This window comes from Nomascus leucogenys, unplaced genomic scaffold (assembly GCF_006542625.1).
Source record: "Nomascus leucogenys isolate Asia unplaced genomic scaffold, Asia_NLE_v1 001122F_53209_qpd_obj, whole genome shotgun sequence".
NCBI classification, from domain to species: domain Eukaryota; kingdom Metazoa; phylum Chordata; class Mammalia; order Primates; family Hylobatidae; genus Nomascus; species Nomascus leucogenys.
Window position 1 is genome coordinate 1 of NW_022096924.1, and position 21,363 is coordinate 21,363.

The 21,363-nt window shown below is 49.5% G+C and overlaps 2 pseudogenes across 1 annotated transcript in view; one reads left to right on the top strand and one right to left on the bottom strand.

Annotated features, from left to right (window-relative positions):
• Positions 1-105: 105 nt before the first annotated feature.
• LOC105740670 overlaps positions 106-21,363 on the bottom strand; it is a 31,917-nt pseudogene continuing 10,659 nt past the window's right edge. The window contains exons 3-8 of the transcript XR_004029196.1: positions 17,691-17,887; positions 13,665-13,814; positions 9,012-9,262; positions 5,108-5,302; positions 3,670-3,760; positions 106-299 (exon numbers count right to left, since the gene is read on the bottom strand). The product of XR_004029196.1 is annotated as a zinc finger protein 341-like (transcript). The remainder of the gene's footprint in view (positions 300-3,669; positions 3,761-5,107; positions 5,303-9,011; positions 9,263-13,664; positions 13,815-17,690; positions 17,888-21,363) is intronic.
• LOC105740669 lies at positions 9,789-10,374 on the top strand (annotated as a pseudogene).

Below are 21,363 nucleotides of genomic sequence, written 5' to 3' on the forward strand. Positions count from 1 at the left end.
CCAGAGAGGTCATGGGGGTTGCCCAAGGTCACACAGCTAGCAATAAAACCTGTGAAGCGGCAGAAGAGAGGTGTGGGGAGCATGGCGTTCCCTACTTCCACCCACCTGCGTTTTCCTCGTCCTCCTGCCTGCTGGGGTTCAGGGCCATGACCTGTACAGTCACAGAGTTTCGAGACACGGTTCCACCACTGTGTCCTGGAGGCCACACCTTGTGGGTCTGCATGTGTTTCTTAACATTAGACTTCTGGGCAAAGGCACGGCCACATGCAATGCACTGGAAGGGCTTCTCACCAGTGTGGCTGTGGAAGACAAGCTTGTCAGTGCCCTCCTGCAGAAATGGGGACAAGGCCTCAGCCCAGGAGCTCACAGCCACAAGGAAGGCCCAGAAAGAACATCCAGATGCCACTTGCCACATTCTGACACCACGGGGACGAGCCCCCTCGCTGAGGCAGGCAAACCAGAGATGGAAAGACCCTGGGTTCCGGGTCACATTACTGAGCTGCTCATCAACAAACCCTGGAGCCGCCCTCCTCTGGCCATCTCATACCATGAGAGAACATTTCCTAATTGTTCAAGCCCATTTAAATGAGGACTTCTGGCCTGGCACAGTAGTTCACGCCAGTAATCCCAGCACTTTGGGAAGCCAAGGCAGGTGGATCACTTGAGGTCAGGAGTTCGAGACCAGCCTGGCCAACATGGTGAAACTCTCTCTGTACTAAAAATACAAAAATTAACTGGGTGTGGTGGTGGGCATCTATAATCCCAGCTACTCAGGAGGCTGAGGCAGGAGAATCGCTTGAACCCAGGAGGCGGAGGTTGCAGTGAGCCAAGATTGCGCCACTGCACTCCAGCCTGGGTGACAGAGTGAGACTCCATCTCAAAAATAAATAGGGACGTCTGTCATTTGAAGGAGAAAACATTCGAGTTGTCACAGCATAGCACTTGTACCACAGTTTAACATTTTTCTTCCAATCAACTCACTTTTTTAAAACTTAAAATAATTTTATGGCTCACATATGTAATTCTAGCACTTTGGGAATTCTGAGGTGGAAGGATCACTTAAGCCCAGCAGTTGGAGGTTACAATGAGCTATGATCATGCCACTGCACTCCAGCCTGGATGACAGAGTGAGACCTTGTCTCTAAAAATAAAATAAATGAAAATAAAATAATCTTTAAAAAAAAGCTTCCTTTTGTTATTCTATGTGGAAAACCACTTGTCATAAAGTAACAAAAAAAAAAAAAAATGCAAGATCTAGGGCTATACTGTCCCATGAGGTAGACATAAGCCATATGGGTCTATTTAAATTTAAAATTCAAGCCCGGCATGGTGGCTCACACCTGTAATCCCAGCACTTTGGAAGCTGAGACGGGGAGAATCTTTGAGCTCAGGAGTTCAAGACCAGCCCTGGGCAACATGATGAAACCCTGTTTCTACAAAAAATGCAAAAATATAGGTAGGTGTGGTGGAGCGAGCCGTGTGGTCTCAGCTACTTAGGAGGCTGAGGTAGGAGGATTGCTTGAGCCTGGGGAGGTTGAGGCTGCAGTGAGCCGAGATTGCACCACTGCATTCCAGCCTGGGCAACAGAGCAAGACCCTGTCTCAAAAAAGAAAAAAAAATTAAATTCATTAAAATAAAATAAAATACAAAATTCAGTTTCTCAGTCTCACTAGCCACATTCCAAGTGCTCAGCAGCCATGTATAGTCAGTAGCTACCATACTGGACAGCACCAGTTTGAGCATTTCTTTTTTTTTTTTTTTTTTTTTTTTGAGACGGAGTCTCGCTCTGTCGCCCAGGCTGGAGTGCAGTGGCGCAATCTCGGCTCACTGCAAGCTCCGCCTCCCGGGGTTCACGCCATTCTCCTGCCTCAGCCTCTCCGAGTAGCTGGGACTACAGGCGCCCGCCACGATGCCCAGCTAATTTTTTTCTATTTTTAGTAGAGACGGGGTTTCACCGTGGTCTCGATCTCCTGACCTCGTGATCCGCCTGCCTCGGCCTCCCAAAGTGCTGGATTACAAGCGTGAGCCACCGCGCCCGGCCGAGCATTTCTTTTTTTTTTGTTTTTGAGACAGAGTCTCACTCTGTCACCCAGGCTGGAGTGCACTGGCACGATCTCGGCTCACTGCAATCTCCGCCTCCTGGGTTCAAGGGATTCTCCTGTCTCAGCCTCCAGAGTAGCTGGGACTACAAGCACCCACCACCATGCCCAACTAATTTTTGTATTTTTAGTAGAGACGGGTTTCACCATGTTGGCCAGGGTGGTCTTGAACCCCTGACCTCAAGTGATCCACCCACCTCAGCCTCCCAAAGTGCTAGGATTACAGGCATGAGCCACCGCGCCCAGCCCAATTCGAGCATTTCTATCGCTACAGAAAGTTCTATTGGACAGCGACAGCACTCGTGTAGACCAGTTCTCAACTGAAGCCAGTTTTGCCCTCCAGGGAACATTTGGCATTTTTGATTGTCACAGCTGTAGCTGCAGTACCACTAGCATCTAATAGTTAGAGGCCAGGGATGCTCCTAAACATTTCACGATGTGCAGGTCAGCTCCCTACAGGAAAGAATGATGTGACCCCAGATCCAAAATGTCAGTAGTGCCAAAGCTGAAAAACCCTGGTCTAGATAGAAGCTGTTGCCAGCCATGGCTGGAATGTGAGATTTGTTCTCTCTCTCTCTGTCTCTCTCTCCCTCTCTCTCTCTCTCCTTCTGTTATAAGAGATGAGCATGTATACCAAAGGTGTTAAAGACCAAATTATACCAAACTGAGGTTTTCTCTATGACTCCCTAAGGACTGAAATTGCAAAGGGAATAACTTTCCCACTACATTTTTCAGAACTTTTCAACCCCATATCCATGAACCACCAAAAATCATCTCATCAGCCGGGCGCAGTGGCTCACACCTGTAGTTCCAGCACTTTGGGAGGCCGAGGCGGGTGGATCACCTGAGGTTGGGAGTTCGAGACCAGCCTGACCAACATGGAGAAATCCCATCTCTACTAAAAATACAAAATTAGCCGGGCGTGGTGGTGCATGCCTGTAATCCCAGCTACTTGGGAGGCTGAGGCAGTGGAATCACATGAACCCAGGAGTCAGAGGTTGCAGTGAGCCGGGATCGCACCATTGCACTCCAACCTGGGCAACAAGAGTGAAACTCAGTCTCAAAAACAAAAAAAAAAAATCATCTCATGTACCAGTGCATCTCACTGTGTGAGAAATGCTGAACAAGCCCACCCTCCCCTTCCACAGATGGAAAAACTAAGGCCCAGAAGGGATTACTGCATGGTTAGTCTGGAGTGAGCAGAGAGCTCACAGAGTCCTATTTGCAGAGTATGGCAGCCCTGGTAGGCCAGCCTGTTCTGCAGAGGGGAGGCCTGAGACAGCACTAACACATCTGTGAAGCCCCTCTTGGTTCAGTGCTTTTCTTCCCCTACACGGCCCATCCCTGACCTTCCCAGTCTCTATGGGCAGGTCCCACAGCTTTCACAGGTCCCTCCCACAGCCTCTGAGATAGAAGAGGGAAAACCACCCGACCTGGACTACAGCCTGAACACGCAAGTGCAGCCTGGGTCACCCCACAGGCTAGGGGCTGAGAAGGGAGTCGCGTTTCCAGCACAGATGGTCCCAGCCACACCTGCCCAGGAGCCACCTGCCTCACCACGCATGTGTACCTTCGGATGTGCTGCTGCAGGTCAAAGTTTTTGGTGAATGACTTGTCACAGTATGAGCACTTGAGTTTCTGGGCCTTTGGCTTCCCTGCAGCTGAAAGACAAGTGGAAGGAGGGGACAATGAGGCTAGGGGTGCAGCTCAGGGTACCAAGGGCAGCCTCTGGCTACTGTATCTGAGCCAGACAATGTGTACCCCAGGGAAGTCTATGCCCATGCACAGGCCAGGGAGGAGACATGGGAGAGCTTCACAGGGCCTGGAGAGGAACGCCCAGGACATGCTCCAGCTGGGAAAGCAAGACGAATCCTTCAAAGGCTCCCCTCTGCCCTACAATCAAATCCACCCTCTTTGCCATGGCCCACAGCACTCTGTATCCCCTCACTCCTGACAACCTCATCATTCTCTCCATCCAGCTGCCGTGGACTCCTAGCTAACCTTGCTAACCTTAAAAGACTTCAAGCATGTTCCTGCCTCCGGGCCTTTGCACCTGCTGTTCCCCCTTGCCTGGAATGCTTGTCCCACAGATACCCACATGAATAGGTGGAATCATTTTCCAGCCTCTCCCTAGTTATTCGCAATCATAAGACCCATTAACCTCCTTCCTGGAGCAACCCAGAAATATTTATTTATTTATTCCCTGTCTGTCTCTTCCATTAAACTGAAGGCAGAAGGAATCATAGACCAAGAGACTAGATTCCAGTGCCTGACATGGGGCCTGGCACACAGATGCTCAATACATCATTGTGGAAGGAAGGAAGGGGAGGAGTAGTTGACTGGAAAGCTGCTGAAAATTTTTCAATTTCTATCCTCTCCATCTGCTGCCTGCTCTGACACCACCTCCCACCCCATACTTAGCATCTGCATTAGGATGGCAGATACTACTGCTTGCCTAATATCCACTCTCTCCTTCTTCACTCCTCACAAATCCCATAATGGGAGTATCAATGTCCCTAGCCAAAACAGACATTTCCCAGCTTCTCTTGCAGCTAGGTATGGCCATGTGACTAAGTTTTCATCAATGAGATATGGGCAAAAATATCAAACAGAACTTCTAGAAGCTGGGAGAAGCCCCTTTTATCCTTCTCTTTCCCTTCTTGTTACTGCCTGGAATATTAAAGTGATGACTGGAGCTCCAGCAGCCATCTTAGACAATGAGGCACCAGGATAACTGATACCATGTTCTGGAGGTGGTGGAAACAGAAAGATAGAAGAAACGAGGGTGCCTGGTGCCCATGCAGTCACATGATCCCCAGATTGTCTGGCTTTGGCCTTGACTTACACATGAGAGAAAGAAAATTCTATCATTTTGAAGTCATTGCTATTTTGAATTTTCTATTACATGCAACCAAACTTGAACTACCATAAAAGGGAAGACCAGAACCAAGCAGCTTGTGGATTGGCCAATGTTGAGGAAAGATGCCCATGGCAGGCTGGGGGCCCACCTTCCGGGAGTCCCCTGGCACCTTTAGCCCGTCGGGTCTTCAGCATTGGTGGAGAGTCAAAGGTGGCCACCGTGCCCCCGGTAGCGCTGGTCATGGGGGCAGCGGGGTTTGGTCCTTTGGGTTTGAATCCCTGTTTGCCAGGGCTGTACACTGTGGGGTGGGATATACTGGAGGCTCCACACACTGGTTTGGCACCTAGAAGGACAACACAGTCAGGGAAAAAGCCCTGCCAGGGGAGGGGAAGAGCTCCCAGCCAGGGGCACTCTCCCTGCCTCCCTGGTTGACCTCAGCCACTCTCCCCTACATCACCATTACAGCCCCTCCACCTGGCCCGGTCACCCAAGCCACTCCCAAGCCCCCTTAGAACTTCATGAAGCCAGGAGGCCAGAACAGCTATGGAGCCAGGCTGCCTGGGTTCAAATCTTGACTCTTCCACTTAGCACCGAAGTGACCTTAGGCATCTTTTTAATTTCTGCCTCAGTTTCCACATCTGTAAAATGGGACTCATCATAGTACCCCTCTCATGCAGTTACTGTGAAGATTAAATGAAGTAACATATTAAGGGCTTAGAACAGTGACTGGCACAGAGTGAGCACGCAATACACATTAGCTGTTATTATTTGCCATGTCTATTCTTATCAGTGGTACTTTGCCAGCATAAGAGAACTAGGTGGCTGGACATGGTGGCTCACATCTGTAATCTCAGCACTTTGGGAGACCAAGGTGGGCAGATCACCTAAGGTCAGGAGTTTGAGACCAGCCTGGCCAACATGGTGAAACCCCGTCTCTACTAAAAATACCAAAATTAGCCAGGCATGGTGGTGTGTGCCTATAATCCCAGCTACTCAGGAGACTAAGGCAGGAGAATCACTTGAGCCTGGGAGGCGGAGGTTGCGGTGGGCCGAGATCGCGCCACTGCACTCCAGCCTGGGCGATGGAGTGAGACTCTGTCTCAAAAAAAAAAAAAAAAAAGAGAGAACCAGGAAGTCAGAGGGGTCTGTGCTCCCCCAGCTGCTCCACTTCCTGACTGACACTACCCAATGCCAGAGTAGCAGGCTTCTCTTCACTGAGAACTGAAGCCACAAGAAATTACCAAATGAATTCTGAGGCATTCAGATTTTTCTTGCTCTATTGCCCAGGCTGGAATGCAATCATGTGATCTTGGCTCACTGCAGCCTTGACCTCCCAGGCTCAAGCAACCCTCCCGCCTCACCCCACTAAATAGCTGGGATAACAGGCACACACCACCACGCCCAGCTAATTTTTGTGTACTTTGTAGAGACAAGATTTCACCATGTTGCCCAAGCTGGACTCAAACTCCTGAGCTTAAGTGATCCACCCACCTCGGGCTCCCAAAGTGCAGGGATTACAGGCGTGAGCCACTGTGCCTGGCCTATTCATCATCCATTGGTCTTCCTGAGGTGCCCTATCCAAAATCTCTAGCCAGGCACAATGGCTCATGCCTGCAATTCCAGCACTTTGGGAGGCCGAGGAAGGAAGATCACTTGAGCAGAAGAGTTTGAGACTAGCCTGGGCAACATAGGGAGATCTCATCTCCACAAAACATTAAAAAAATTAGATGGGCAAAGTGGTGCATGCCTGTAATCCCAGTTACTCAGGAGGCTGAGGTAGGAGAATCACCTGAGCCTGGGAGATCGAGAATGTGGTGAGCCGTGATCATGCCACTGCACTCCAGCCTGGGCGACAGAGCAAGACACTGTCTAAAAAAAAAAAAAAGAATTCAACTCAGCAAAAAGCCCAAAGTTGAAAAAATATTTCAGACAAATACAAATAAATAGAAAGCTACAGTTGGAGTAATAAAATCAGACAAAGCTGAAAAAAAAGTAAAAAAAAAAAAAAAATGATAAAATCTGGGCGGGTGTGGTGGCGCATGCCTGTAATCCCAGCATTCTGGGAGGCTGAGGTGAGAGGATCACTTGAGGCCAGGAGATGGAGACCAACCTGGGCTAAAGTGAGACCCCATCTCTAATTTAGAAAAAAAAAAAAAATCCCTCTGGAGAAATACCTTGCCTGGTTTCTATTTTCCTGACCAAACCCTAACCAATACAGCACTCAATAAATACTTGTTGGGCAGGGTGCAGTGGCTCATGCCTGTAATCCCAGCACTTTGGGAGGCCAAGGCAGGCAGATCACCTGAGGCCAGCCAGGAGTTCGAGACCAGCCTGGCCATCATGATGAAGCCCGTTTCTACTAAAAATACAAAAAAATTAGCTGGGCGTGGTAGCTCACACCTGTAATACCAGCTACTTGGGAGCCTGAGGCACGAGAATTGCTTGAACCTGAGAGGTGGAGGTTGCAGTCAGCCGAGATCACACCACTGCACTCCAGCCTGGGCGACAGAGTGAAACTCTGTCTCAAATAAATAAATAAATACTTGTCACGTGAATAAATTCAGCCATCACTCAAGGCAGTACTGAGTAATTAATGTGACTGCCACTGGCATAGGCTCTTATTATCCTCAACAGCTTTTCAGGAGAGTTCCCATTTTAGAGGAGTGCAGACTGAGGTCAGACAGTCCAATGTAAGATATCTACTCTAGGAGTACTCTGCTAGGTGCTAAGGATGCAAAGTCTAATAAGACTCAGACCCTGCCCTCAAATACTCTCATCTACATGGAAAATCAACAGCAGCAGCTCCTTCTGTGCTGGTCCTCTCTGGGCTGGTCCCCTCTGACTACCACCAGCCACCAGCATTATCTCAGCATCCCATTAACTTAACTTTTTCTCAATGCAATAAATTCCCTAGAGAAGTTTGTTCTATGCTCCCAGGCTAGGGCAAATCCCCTCGCAGGCCCTCAGAACATCATGTGAATGCCTTGTGGTGGGATCTTCCCACTGGTCTGGGCTCTCTTTCCATAAAGAGACTACCTGAAAGGGCATGTCTGTGGCTGGATTCTATGGTGAGTCTGAGTTAGTGTGATTTCTAGTGCAGGTGGGTTGTAACCATATGCTCTAGCACTGGTGTCTTGGAAGGTTCTATGAACTCAGTGCATTTCAAGTAGACGGCCTGTAACTTAGAGCTCACTGGCAGGGAATTAGTATGGTACATTGATTGTATTATGGCACCAATTCTTTGCCCCTCCCTGTACCCATGCCTTTGCAGTGTGACTTTGCAGTTCCTCCCATCAAGAGGTGGCATCTATTTCCCTACCTGCGCTATCTAAGCTGGCCTTGTGATCTGCTTTGGCCAGTAGAAGTGATTCTGTGTTCTTACAAGCCTAAACCTCAAAAGGCCTTGGGCATTTCTGTCTGCATTTTTGCACCTCCACCATGGCCATGAGAACCTAGCGGAGGATGAGAGTCACACAGAACAGAGCTGAGTCACGCCACTTGTCCCAGCCCAGGCCACCCTACAGCAGCTGACAGCCAGCCAACGTTCAGACATATGAGTGAGCCCAGCCAAGACCCGCAGTTGCCTAGCTGGCCACTGTAAACACGTGAACAATAAACACTTTTGCTATATGCCACTGATGCCTGATGGATATTTCTTACCCAGCAATAGCTAACTGATACACCTAGCTTATTAAAAACTGTGAGAGACACTCAGGCAGATAATTTTTTTGAATCATTTTTCTTTTTTTTGCCCGAAAAGGTAGGCATTCTCTGACTGTTCTGAGCATTACCTGCAGGCAGCTTATATTTCTGCTATAACCTGTACTCCATTCTACCTTCTCATGGCTTGCATCTTACATGTGTGGGTGTGATGCTTTGATTAAAGTCCTTCTCCCCTGTGATGTGGTACACCCCATGAAGGCCGGGACCAGGTCTGGTTTTCATGGTATCCCCAGCACAGTGCCTGGCACACAGCTGGTGCTCAGGATGGGTCCGGGTTGGCCATGATGTCCATGACCAGTGTCTTCTTCCACCCTGCCCCCTCTGCTCACCTCCAGGGGTGGGTAGGGCTGCATCCCCAGCGCCTGGATCTCCACCGTTCCACTCCCAGGCAGGGGCGCGGCACCACTGTACACCTCCACCACACCATTCCCACTAGGGTTGGGACGCCCAGGGGGCCCAGGCTCTGGGGTGGAGGTGGTGGGGGCTGAGGTGGTGGCGGTGGGGGCAGTGGTGGAGGAGGTGGAGGAGGGGGGGGAGGCTGGGTGAGGTAGCTGGGCACAGAATGCATGTTCAGGCTGCTCTGAAATCAGAAAAGAAAAAGTGTTACAGCCTCTTGATACCAGTTGTCTTATTTATCGGGAAAGAAGGACATTTGCTTTAGCCAGCCAAGTAGAAAGAACAGCTACTCACCAGGCAGCTCAGGAGAGGGGCTAAGAGAGGTTGGGGAAACAAAGTCATGGGAGAATTCGAAGGAAGCCTCAGCTTGGTGCTGCTATCCCTTTTCCCTATGAAAGTAGGCAAAAATGGCCGGGTGCGGTGGCTCACGCCTGTAATCCCAGCACTTTGGGAGGCTGAGGCGGGTGGATCACGAGGTCAGGAGATTGAGACCATCTTGGCTAACGGTGAAACCCCATCTCTACTAAAAATACAAAAAATTAGCCGGGTGTGGTGGCGGGGGCCTGTAGTCCCAGCTACTTGGGAGGCTGAGGCAGGAGAATGGTATGAACCTGGGAGACGGAGCTGGCAGTGAGCGGAGATCGCACCACTGCACTTTAGCCTGGGCGACAGAGCAAGACTCCGTCTCAAAAAAAGTAAATAAATAAAGTAGGCAAAAATGACCTCATTCATGCAGAAAAGAGTTAATATAGCAGCCTAATGTTGCTATCTTAAGAAGGGCTTCCCTTTACAACTTGGACCCAGCAGAATGGCTCCCACAAAGAAGGGCGTTGAGAAGAAAAAGGGTCATTCTGCCATCAGCGAGGTGGTGACCCGAGAATACACCATCGACATTCACAAGTGCATCCATGGAGTGGGCTTCCAGAAGCGTGCTTCTCAGGCACTCAAAGAGATTCGGACACTTGCCATGAAGGAGATGGGAACTCCAGATGTATGCATTGATACCAGGCTCAACAAAGCTGTCTGAGCCAAAGGAATAAAAGAATGTCCCATACTGCATCCGTGTGTGGTTGTCCAGAAAACATAATGAGGATGAAGATTCACCAAATAAGCTCTATACTTTGGTTACCTATGTACCTGTTACCACTTCCAAAAATCTACAGACAGTCAATGTGGATGAGAACTAATCGCTGATCGTCAAATACCTCAAATAAACTTATAAAATTGAAAAAAAGAAAAGTGGGGGCTTGCTTGCAGCACTAGCTCGTGACTGGGATCTGAGAACCTGGTTTGTGGGACACCTCATTTGTTGATAAGGCTTGTTTTGCCCACCTGGGCACTGTTCTATTGTACCAGATTACGTAGACTGTTTGGACAAAATATGTGATTCATGGTGAATACTTCCTTTTCTTCTGGGAGTCTGGAATTTTGGTCATGGTGGCTGGTCACCTACATGACCAATCCCTAACAGAAACCCTGGCCTTGGGCTTGGTGCAGTGGCTAACTCCTGTAATCTCAACACTTTGGGAGGCTGCGGCGGGTGGAGTCCAGGAGTTCGAGACCAGCCTGGGCAACATGGCAAAACCCCATCTCTACTAAAAATACAAAAACATTAGCCAGGCATAGTGGTGCACACCTGTAGTCCCAGCTACTTGGGAGGCTGAGGTGGGAGAATCACCTGAGCCCAGGGAGGTGGAGGTTGCAGTGAACCAAAATTGCACCACTGCACTCCAGCCAGGGCAGTTGAAGTGAGACCCTGTCTCAGAAAAAAAAAAAAAAAAAACCCTGGCTTTGGAGTCTGAAGTGTGTTTCCCTGGGCAGAAACACGGCACCCATGTTGCTACACTTCACTGCTGCAGGAAGAAGTATGTTTTGTGCAACCTCTCCCCTCCTCCCCAAGACGGAGAACTCTGGATTCCTCCAGGTTCCACCTGATGTGTCTTTTTCCCTTGCTGATCTTGCTATGTTCCTTTGCTGTAATAAACCACAGCCATGAGTACAACCACCTCTGAGTCCCGTGAGTCTTTCGAGAGAATCATGAATGTGTGGGTAGTCGTGAAATGCAGTCAGTAACTTCTAGAAATTCATGCTACAAAAAAAATCAAGCAGGTGGGCAAAGATGTCTGTATATGGATGGTGACTCCAGCCATTTTCATAACAGCAAAAAACAGCAATGACCTACATGTCTACACATAGAAACTTGGCTAAACAGAAGATGGCCTATCCATATGGTGGAATCCTTTGCAGTTGTTAAAATGATGGTACTGCTGGGTGCAGTGGCTCACACCTGTAATCCCAGCACTTTGGGAGGCAGAGGAAGGAGGATCGCTTGAGCCCAGGAGTTCAAGATCAGCCTGGGTAACATAGCGAGATTCTGTCTCTAAAAAAAATTTTTTTTAGGCCAGGCACGGTGGCTCACGCCTGTAATCCCAGCACTTTGGGAGGCCAAGGTGAGCAGATCACCTGAGGTCAGGAGTTCAAGACCAGCCTGGCCAACATGGCAAAACCTTGTCTTTACTGAAAGTACAAAACTTAGCCAGACATGGTGGTGGGCACCTGTAATCCCAGCTACTCAGGAGGCTGAGACAGGAGAATCGCTTGAACCCGGGATGCGGAGGTTGCAGTGAGCCAAGATGGTGCCACTGTACTCCAGCCTAGGTGACAAAAGCGAGACTCCATCTCAAAAAAAAAAAAAAATTTTTTTTTTAAATTAGCCAAGTATGTTGGCACCATGTATGTAGTCCCAGCTCCTCAGGAGGCTGAGCAGGGAGGATTGCTTGAGCCCTGGAGTTTGAGGTTACAGTGAGCTATGATCCTACCACTGTACTCCAGCCTGAGTGACCTGAGCGAGACGCTGTCTCAAAAATAAAAACATGATGCTGGTCAGCATTTCATAAAGGACATGGGGTCCGCTTCTTCATTGTATTCCTTGGGTTCCACAGTAAAATATGTTTGGGAAAAAGAAAAGTCTCGGTTGAGAAAATCAAAAGGATTTCTATATGGCAGAAAGAATCCAGGGACACAGCAAGGGGAGAAGTAAAACACCTCCACCTTAGGCTCCTTTGGCCACAGATCCTTTTGTATTGAAAAATCCTGGCCAGGTGCAGTAGCTCACGTCTATAATTCCAGCACTTTGGGAGGCCAACACTGGAGGATCCCTTGAGCCCAGGAGTTCAAGATCAGCCTGGACAACAAAGGGAGACCGTCTTCTCTACAAATTTTTTTTTTAAATCCCCAGGGAGCTACTGTGCATTTTCTATTTTTCTAATGGACATGGTACACTTGTTAAGAATAAAAACAAGGCCAGGTGCGGTGGCTCACACCTGTAATCCCAGCACTTTGGGCCAAGGCAGGTGGATCACCTGAGGTCATGAGTTTGAGACCAGCCTGACCAACACAGTGAAACCCCATCTCTACTAAAAATACAAAAATCAGCTGAGCGTGGTGGCGCACACCTGTAATCCCAGCTACTCAGGAGGTTGAGGCAGGAGAATTGCTTGAACATGGGAGGTGGAAGTTGCAGGGAGCCAAGATCGCACCACTGTACTTCAGCCTGGGCAACAGAGCAAGACTCTGTCTCAAAAAAAAAAAAAAAGAACAAAAACAAAAACAAAAGTCAGGCTGGGTGCAGTGGCTCACGCCTGTAATCCTGTAATCCCAGCACTTTGGGAGGCCAAGGTGGGAGGATCACCTGAGGTCAGGAGTTTGAGACCAGCCTGGCCAACATGGTGAAACCCCGTCTCCACTAAAAATACAAAAATTGGCTGGGCACAGTGGCTCACACCTGTAATCCTAGCACTCTGGGAGGCCGAGGTAGGGGGCTCACCTGAGGTCAAGAGTTCGTGATCAGCCTGACCAACATGGAGAAAACCTGTCTCTACTAAAAATACAAAAAAAAATTAGCTGGCTGTGGTGGCACATGCCTGTAATCCCAGCTACTCAGGAGGCTGAGGCAGAAGAATCACTTGAACCCAGGAGGCAGAGGTTGCAGCCAAGATCATGCCACTGCACTCCAGCCTGGGCAACAAAGTGAGACTCCTTGGCCGGGCGTGGTGGCTCACACCTGTAATCCTAGCACTTTGGGAGGCCGAGGTGGGCGTATCACGAGGTCAGGAGATCGAGACTACGGTGAAACCCCGTCTCTACTAAAAAAGAAAAAATTAGCCGGGCACAGTGGCGGGTGCCTGTAGTCCCAGCTACTCGGGAGGCTGAGGCAGGAGAATGGCGTGAACCTGGGAGGCGGAGCTTGCAGTGAGCCGAGATTGCGCCATTGCGCTCCAGCCTGGGCAACAGAGCAAGACTCCGTCTCAAAAAAAAAAAAAAAAAAACAAAGTGAGACTCCATCTCAAAAAAAAGAAAGTCAAAATAGCTGCACTGTATTGACAAAGCCCCACATGTTCTGGGTCCCCACCTAGACGTAGCAGCTTCCCCATCTACAGCATGAGGAACAAGGGAAAGCTGATAGCCTCCCTCAGCAACAGGGAGAGCTGGGGCCAGGCCCCCTTTATTCTACAAGATTCTGAATCTGCAGGAGTTAACGTAAAGGTCTGGAATCAAGACCCTGTGAGAAGCCCACACCTTCTTACCTGCACAGGTGGGGGTCCCTGGGGCATGGGCTGGTCCAGGGATGTGAAGGCCGACATGGCAGACATAAGCACATCATCGCTCACCAAGATGTTCCCCTGCACCAGGGTCTGGATCAGTGGGGACGGGGGCACTGTGATGTATGTGGAGATCTGGACAGTGGGAGAGAGAGAATGAGTGAGAGAGACAGAGTGTGTGTGTGCGCATGTGTGCATGTGTGGACATGTCAGGCTCTGTAAGTAAGCCGAGGGCATGGCACAAAAGATCCAGGTTCTGGAATCCCACAGACCTGGATTCCATTTCTACCTCTGCTGTACCCTGCTGTGTGACCCTGGGCAAGTCACTCTACCTCTCTGTGCCTCCATTTAATAATCTACCGAATGAGGAGGATAAGACTAGGCATGGTGGCTCACAACTGTAATCCCAGCATTTTGGGAGGCTGAGGCAGGTGAATCACTTGAACCCAGGAGTTCAAGACCAGCCTGGGCAACATGGTGAAATCCTGTCTCTACAAGAAAAATATAAAATTAGCTGGTGTGGTTTTGCACGCAGCTGGTGTGGTTTTAGAGACTCTGTCTCTAAAAACAAACAAACAAAAACGGAAAGAAAGAAAAAACAAATGAGGAGAATAACTCACATCTCTCTGCAAAGTACATACCCTATGACTCAGTAATAATACTTCCTTGTATCAGCCGGGCACGGTGGCTCATGCCTGTAATCCCAGCACTTTGGGAGGCTGAGGCGGGCAGATCACGAGGTCAAGAGATCAAGACCATCCTGGCCAACGTGGTGAAACCCCATCTCTACTAAAAATACAAAAAGTAGCTAGGCGTGGTGGTGCATGCCTGTAATCCCAGCTACTCAGGAGGCTGAGGCAGGAGAACCGCTTGAACCTGGGAGATGGAGGTTGCAGTGAGCTGAGATTGCACGACTGTACTCCAGCCTGGCGACAGAGTGAGACTCCACCTCAAGAGAAAAAAAAAAACTTCCTTGTATCCACGCTAGAGAAACACTGAACACATGTCCACATGAAGTCCACAAGTATCTTAGGTCAAGAAGAATATCTGGGCCGGGCACGGTGGCTCACGCTTGCAATCCCAGCACTTTGGGAGGCCGAGGCGGGCGGATCACGAGGTCAGGAGATCGAGACCACGGTGAAACCCCGTCTCTATTAAAAATACAAAAAAATTAGCCAGGCGTGGTGGCGGGCGCCTGTAGTCCCAGCTACTCGGAGAGGCTGAGGCAGGAGAATGGCGTGAACCCGGGAGTCGGAGCTTGCAGTGAGCCGAGATTGCGCCACTGCACTCCAGCCTGGGCGACAGAGCGAGACTCCATCTCAAAAAAAAAAAAAAAAAAGAAGAATATCTGGTGCAACGCAGTGGCTCATGCCTGTAATTCCAGCACTTTGGGAGGCCAAGGCAGGCAGATCACTCGAGGTCAGGAGTTCGAGATGAGCCTGGCCAACATAGTGAAACCCCATCTCCACTAAAAATACAAAAATGGTGGCGGGTGTCTGTAGTCCCAGCTACCTGGAAGGCTGAGGCAGGAGAATCACTTGAACCTGGCAGATGGAGGTTGCAGTGAGCCAAGACCAGCCTGAGCAACAGAGTAAGACTTTGTCTCAAAAAAAAAAAAGGTAAGGGGGGTGAGGGGAATATTTTCTACTAGCAAAACTCACAGTCAAGCAGTGAGAAAAATGACTATGTTTTATGCCAGAAGATGCCTGTTTCAGTCTATATGTCCTATGGGTCTGCGGTGAATGCTTCATTGTGATGGCAGAAATGATACCTATACAATGAATGAAGATAATGTTCTAAAGGGATAAGGAAAGAAAAGGAAGCCAGTTGAAAATCTGACCCCTTGACCTGGTATCCTGAGACATGCCCAGCATCTTTTATGAGGGATCCTTTAGTCTCTCTGTGAGCCCCTATCCAGGGTGTCTTTGCTCCAGAACCGTGTTTTTGGCTGAGGACTCTGGAAGCTTCCCCAGATGCCTCCAGCCTGGTCCTCTGCTCTGGCCTCTGGAATTGGAAATCTACATTGTCTACTTCGTCACTGCCTCCGTTTAAAGGTCGGCAGGCATCTCCACTTCAACATGCCCAGCTGAACTCCTGACATCTGCCCAAAACCTTCTCCTCACAGCCTCCTCCCTTCAGTTAGTGGCAACTCTAAATCAGGAGTCCCCCATGACCCTTCTTGATCTCACACTCCTCACCCAATCAATTCACAAGTTTTATCAGCAACACCTTCAAAGTATTTCTAAAATCTCACACTTTCTCACCACCTCCACTGCCAACATGTTGGTCAAGCTACTCGCATCCACCGCCTGGATTTGCGCCACAGCCCCTCAACTGGTCTCCTGGCCTTCTCTCTCGCCCTCCCTCAAAACCTATTCTCTGTCCAGCAGCCAGAGTGACCTGACTAAAGTCACTATGTCCCTCCTTTGCTTGACAGCCTCCAATGGCTCCCATCTCATTCTCAGTAAAAGCCCCAGTGGCCGGGTGCGGTGGCTCATACGTTATCCTGGCACTTTGGGAGGCCGAGGCAGGGAGATCACAAGGTCAGGAGATCAAAAATATCTTGGCCAACATGGTGAAACTCCATCTCTACTAAAAATACAAAAATCAGCCAGGCGTGGTGGCACACGCCTGTAGTTCCAGGTACTCTGGAGGCTGAGGCAGTAGAATCGCTTGAACCCAGGAGGTGGAGGTTGCAGTGAGCCGAGATCGTGCCACTGCACTGCATCCTGGGCAACAAGAGTGAAATTCCGTCTCAAAAAAAAAAAAAAAAAAGGCCGGGCGTGGTGACTCACACCTGTAATCCCAGCACTTTGGGAGGCCGAGGCAGGCGGATCATGAGGTCAGGAGATAGAGACCATCCTTGCTAACATGGTGAAACCCCGTCTCTACTAAAAATACAAAAATTAGCCTGGTGTGGTGGCGGGCACCTGTAGTCCCAGCTACTTGGGAGGCTGAGGCAGGAGAATGGTGTGAACCCAGGAGGCAGAGCTTGCGGTGAGCTGAGATGGTGCCACTGCACTCCAGCCTGGGCAACAGAGCAAGACTCAATCTCAAAAAAAAAAAAAGCCATAGGCCGGGCGCGGTGGCTCACGCCTGTAATCCCAGCACTTTGGGAGGCCAAGGCGGGCGGATCACGAGGTCAGGAGATTGAGACCATCCTGGCTAACACAGTGAAACCCCGTCTCTACTAAAAATACAGAAAATTAGCCAGGCGAGGTGGCGGGCGCCTGTAGTCCCAGCTACTCTGGAGGCTGAGGCAGGAGAATGGCGTGAACCCCGGGGGGGCGGAGCCTGCAGTGAGCCGAGATCGCGCCACTGCACTCCAGCCTGGGCGACAGCGAGACTCTGTCTCAAAAAAAAAAAAAAAAAACCGCCAGACCCTACACGATCTGCCAAGCCCCTCCTGCTGCCTCTCCTAGCACCTCCCACCTTCCTACTTACTCACTCAGTCCCAGCCACTCTCACCTCCTTGTAGTTCCTGGAACAAACCCAGCACACTCCTGCCTCAAGGCCTCTGCATCTGCTGATCCCTGCACCTGGCTCCCGCTTCCTTCCCCAAACCAGCCGCCGCATAACTCATTCCCACACCTCCTTAGGTCTATCTGGTAAGTTCTTCCTACTTATTTAAGTAACTGCAGAAATTATATAGTACTATTGTTTTAGATTTTAAAAATAATAATATATTATCTACTTATTATTCTACAATTTGATTTTTCATACAAAACCTTTTACTTGCTATATAGTATTCTTCCTGGTCACCTCTTCACAGAGCCCTTCCCCAAGCACCACAGACAATATGGCAAAACCTCCCATCCCCGTCTGGCATCCCCTATCTCTCGGCATTTAACATGCTGAAAACAGTACATGTGCACCATCCATCTCGCCCCACTCCACAAGGGCAGGGACTTGGTCTCTCTTATCCATTGCTATAGCCCCAGTGCCCGGCACAGCGCCTGAGCATGATAGGCCCTCAAAAAAGACATGTTGAATGAATGAATGAACAAATACCTGGCGATTGGCAGGAGTTGGGGCCTGCTGGACCGCTGTGGGTGCTGCCGAAGGTGTGTAGATGCTGTTGGTGGCCAGTGAGACTGTGGCCAGGGCGGGGGCATTCCCCTGGCACTGTTCCCGTTTGTGGGTCATAAACACTGGCAGCGAGTTGAATTGCTTCTTACACTTCCCGCAGAGAAATACATCCTCGTCATCTGGGATCATACGCGCAGGGTGGTGGGAAGAGGCCACAGATGAAGGTAAAGTAATGAAAACAAAGCCAGACTATGTCAAGGGGCATCACAATATGAGACAGAGAACTGCAGCTGACCACAAGCAGCAATCTGGGAGGCATGCTGCGACTTGACATGCAGGTGTCAGCCATCAACTATGTGCTTCCTGAGAGTTTTCGAAACCACACAGGTGGGCCAGGCGCAGTGGCTCACGCCTGTAATCCTAGCACTTTGGGAGGCCAAGGTGGGTGGATCACCTGAGGTCAGGAGTTCGAAACCAGCCTGGCCAACATGGCGAAACCCCGTCTCTACTAAAAATACAAAAAATAATGAACTGGGTGTGGTGGCAGGTGCCTGTAATCCCAGCTACTCAGGAGGCTGAGGAAGGAGAATAGCTTGAACCCAGGAGGTGGAGGTTGCAGTGAGCACAAATCGAGCCACTGCACTCCAGCCTGTGTGACAGGAGCGAGACTCCATCTCAAAAAAAAAAAAAAAAAAAAAGAAACCACGCAGGTGGCCAGGCACAGTGGCTAATGCCTGTAATCCCAGCACTTTGCGAGGCCTTGGAGGGTGGATCACCTGAGGTCGGGGGTTCAAGACCAGCCTGGACAACAGGGCGAAACCCCATCTCCACTAAAAATACAAAAATTAGCTGGGCATGGTGGTGCGCACCTGTAGTCCCAGCTACTCAGGAGGCTGAGGCAGGAGAATTGCTTGAACCCGGGAGGCAGAGGTTGCAGTGAGCCCAGATCGTGCCACTGCACTCCAGCCTGGGCAACAGAGCGAGACTCCATCTCAGAAAAAAGGAAAAAAAAAAAATCCACAGGTTCCTGCAGGGATGGCCATATGCAGCCAGGTACCAATTAATTAGAAATCAAAAAACAGTAAAGTATGTTCACTACAAAGTTGAGAACTCCAGAATCTTTACCCTGTCTGAATTTATTCATCAGTCCCCAAATGAGCCACCTGATCATACTCCTCCATGCCTTTGCATCCACCGTTTGCCTTGCCAGGCTGCCTCTCTGAGGACAACTTGTTCTGCAAGGCTCAGCTTGACTGTCACCTCTTCCAAGAAGTCTTTTTTTCTTTTTCTTTCCTTTTCTTTTTTTTTTTTTGTTTTTGTTTTTGTTTTTGTTTTTGTTTTGAGAGAGAGTTTCACTCTTGTTGCCCAGGCTGGGATGCAGTGGCGCAATCTCAGCTCTCTGCAACATCCGCCTCCCATATTCATGTGATTCTCCTGCCTCAGTCACCCCAGCAGCTGGGATTACAGGCATGCGCCACCACGCCCGGCTAATTTTTGTATTTTTAGTAGAGACAGGGTTTCACCACATTGGCCAGGCTGGTCTCGAACTTCCTGACCTCAAGTGATCCACTCACCTCAGCCTCCCAAAGTGCTGGGATTATAGGTGTGAGCCACTGCACCAGCCTCTCCAGGAAGTCTTTCTAAAGCCAGCGGCTATAGTTCCTTCCTCTGGCACACCTGTCATATAACAGTTTTCTCATCAACACCAGACTGTGAGTCCCCTAAAGGAAGGACATGTGTCTTATTTATCACCATAACTACAATATCTCCTGGACACAGAGGAGGTTCTCAATGGATGTTTGTTGAATCAATGAAAAACTAAATGAATGATTAACTACAGTTAACACCACCCATTGCTGAGGGCCTACCACAGCTATGCGCTCACTGTGTCAAGCACCCAACATGTGGTAGCAGAAATGTCTAATTGTTACTCAATTCTAACTGTATCCTTTTTTATTTATTTATTTTTTTAAGAGACGGGTTGCCAGGCGAGGTGGCTCACACCTGTAATCCTAGCACTTTGGGAGGCCAAGGTGGGTGGATCACTTGAGGTCAGGAATTTATGACCAGCCTGGCCAATATGGTGAAACTCCAGCTCTACTAAAAATACAAAATTAGCTGGGCATGGTGGCACATGCCTGTAATCTCAGCTACTCAGGAGGCTGAGGAAGGAGAATCGCTTAAACCCAGGAGGTACAGGTTGCAGTGAGCCGAGATCACACCACTGCACTCTAGCCTGGGCAACAGAGCAAGACTCTGTCTCAAAAAAAAAAAAAAAAATTGGGCAGGGCGCGGTGGCTCACGCCTGTAATCCCAGGACTTCGTGAGGCCGAGGCAGGCGGATCACCTGAGGTCACAAGTTCGAGACCAGCCTGGCCAACACAACGAAACCCCGTCTCTACCAAAAATACAAAAATTAGCCGGGTGTGGTGGCAGGTGCCTGTAGTCCCAGCTACTCAGGAGGCTGAAGCAGGAGAATCACTTGAACCCGGGAGACGGAGGTAGCAGTAAGCCAAAATCATGCCATTGCACTCCAGCCTGGGCAACGTGAGCAAAACTCCGTCTCAAAGAAAAAAAAAAAAAAGAGAGACAGGGTCCTGTTGTGTTGCCCAGGCTGCAGCACAGTGGCTATTCACAGGCATGATCATAGTGCACACCACTCTCAACTTGTATCCCTCTTATAAAATAATACAAATTTCAGTGGGAAACATGGCTTCATAGTCAAATAATATATTTCCTAGGCTTCTCTGCAGCTAGGAATGTCATGTGACAATTCTCACCAATGGGACAACAATAGAACTATACCGTATCTGCATCTTCCTCATAAAAGGAAAAGGAAAGGGCATGGACAGGGCACTGTGGCTCATGCCTGCAATCCCAGTACGTTGGGAGGCTGAGGGAGGAGGATCGCTTGAGCTCAGGAGTTCAAGACCAGCCTGGGCAGGTTGAAAAAAATAGAGACCCTGTCTCTATTTTTTTTTTTTTAATTAAAGAGAAGTTTTTTGGCCAGGCATAGTGGTTCATGTCTGTAATCTCTGCATTTTGGGAGGCTGAAGTGGGTGGATCACCTGAGGTCAGGAGTTCGAGACCAGCCGGGCCAACATGATGAAATCCTGTCTCTACTTGGCCAGGTGGGGTGGCTCACACCTGCAATCCCAGCACTTTGGGAGGCCGAGACGGGTGATCACGAGGTCAGGGGGTTTGAGACCAGCCTGACCAACGTGGTGAAACCCCGTCTCTACTAAAAATACAAAAATTAGCTGGGCGTGGTGGTGGGCGCCTGTAATCCCAGCTACTCAGGAGGCTGAGGCAGACGGATTGCTTGAACTCGGGAGGCGGAGGTTGCAGTGAGCCGAGATCGTGCCACTGCACTCCAGCCTGGGCGACAGAGCAAGACTCCATCTCAAAAACAAAACGAAAGGGTATGACTTCCACTTCCCTCTTTCTTCCCTTCATGTTGGCTGGAATGTGCCAATCAAAGTGGGAGCTACAGCAGCCATCCTGGGCTGCAGCTTGAGGGCAGTAGAGCCACAGGAAAGAAGGAGTCTGAGTTTTTTTTTTTTTTTTTTTTTTTTTCTTGAGACAGGGTCTCGCTCTGTCGCCCAGACTGGAGTGCAGTGGTGCAATCTCGGCTCACTGCAAGCTCCGCCTCCCG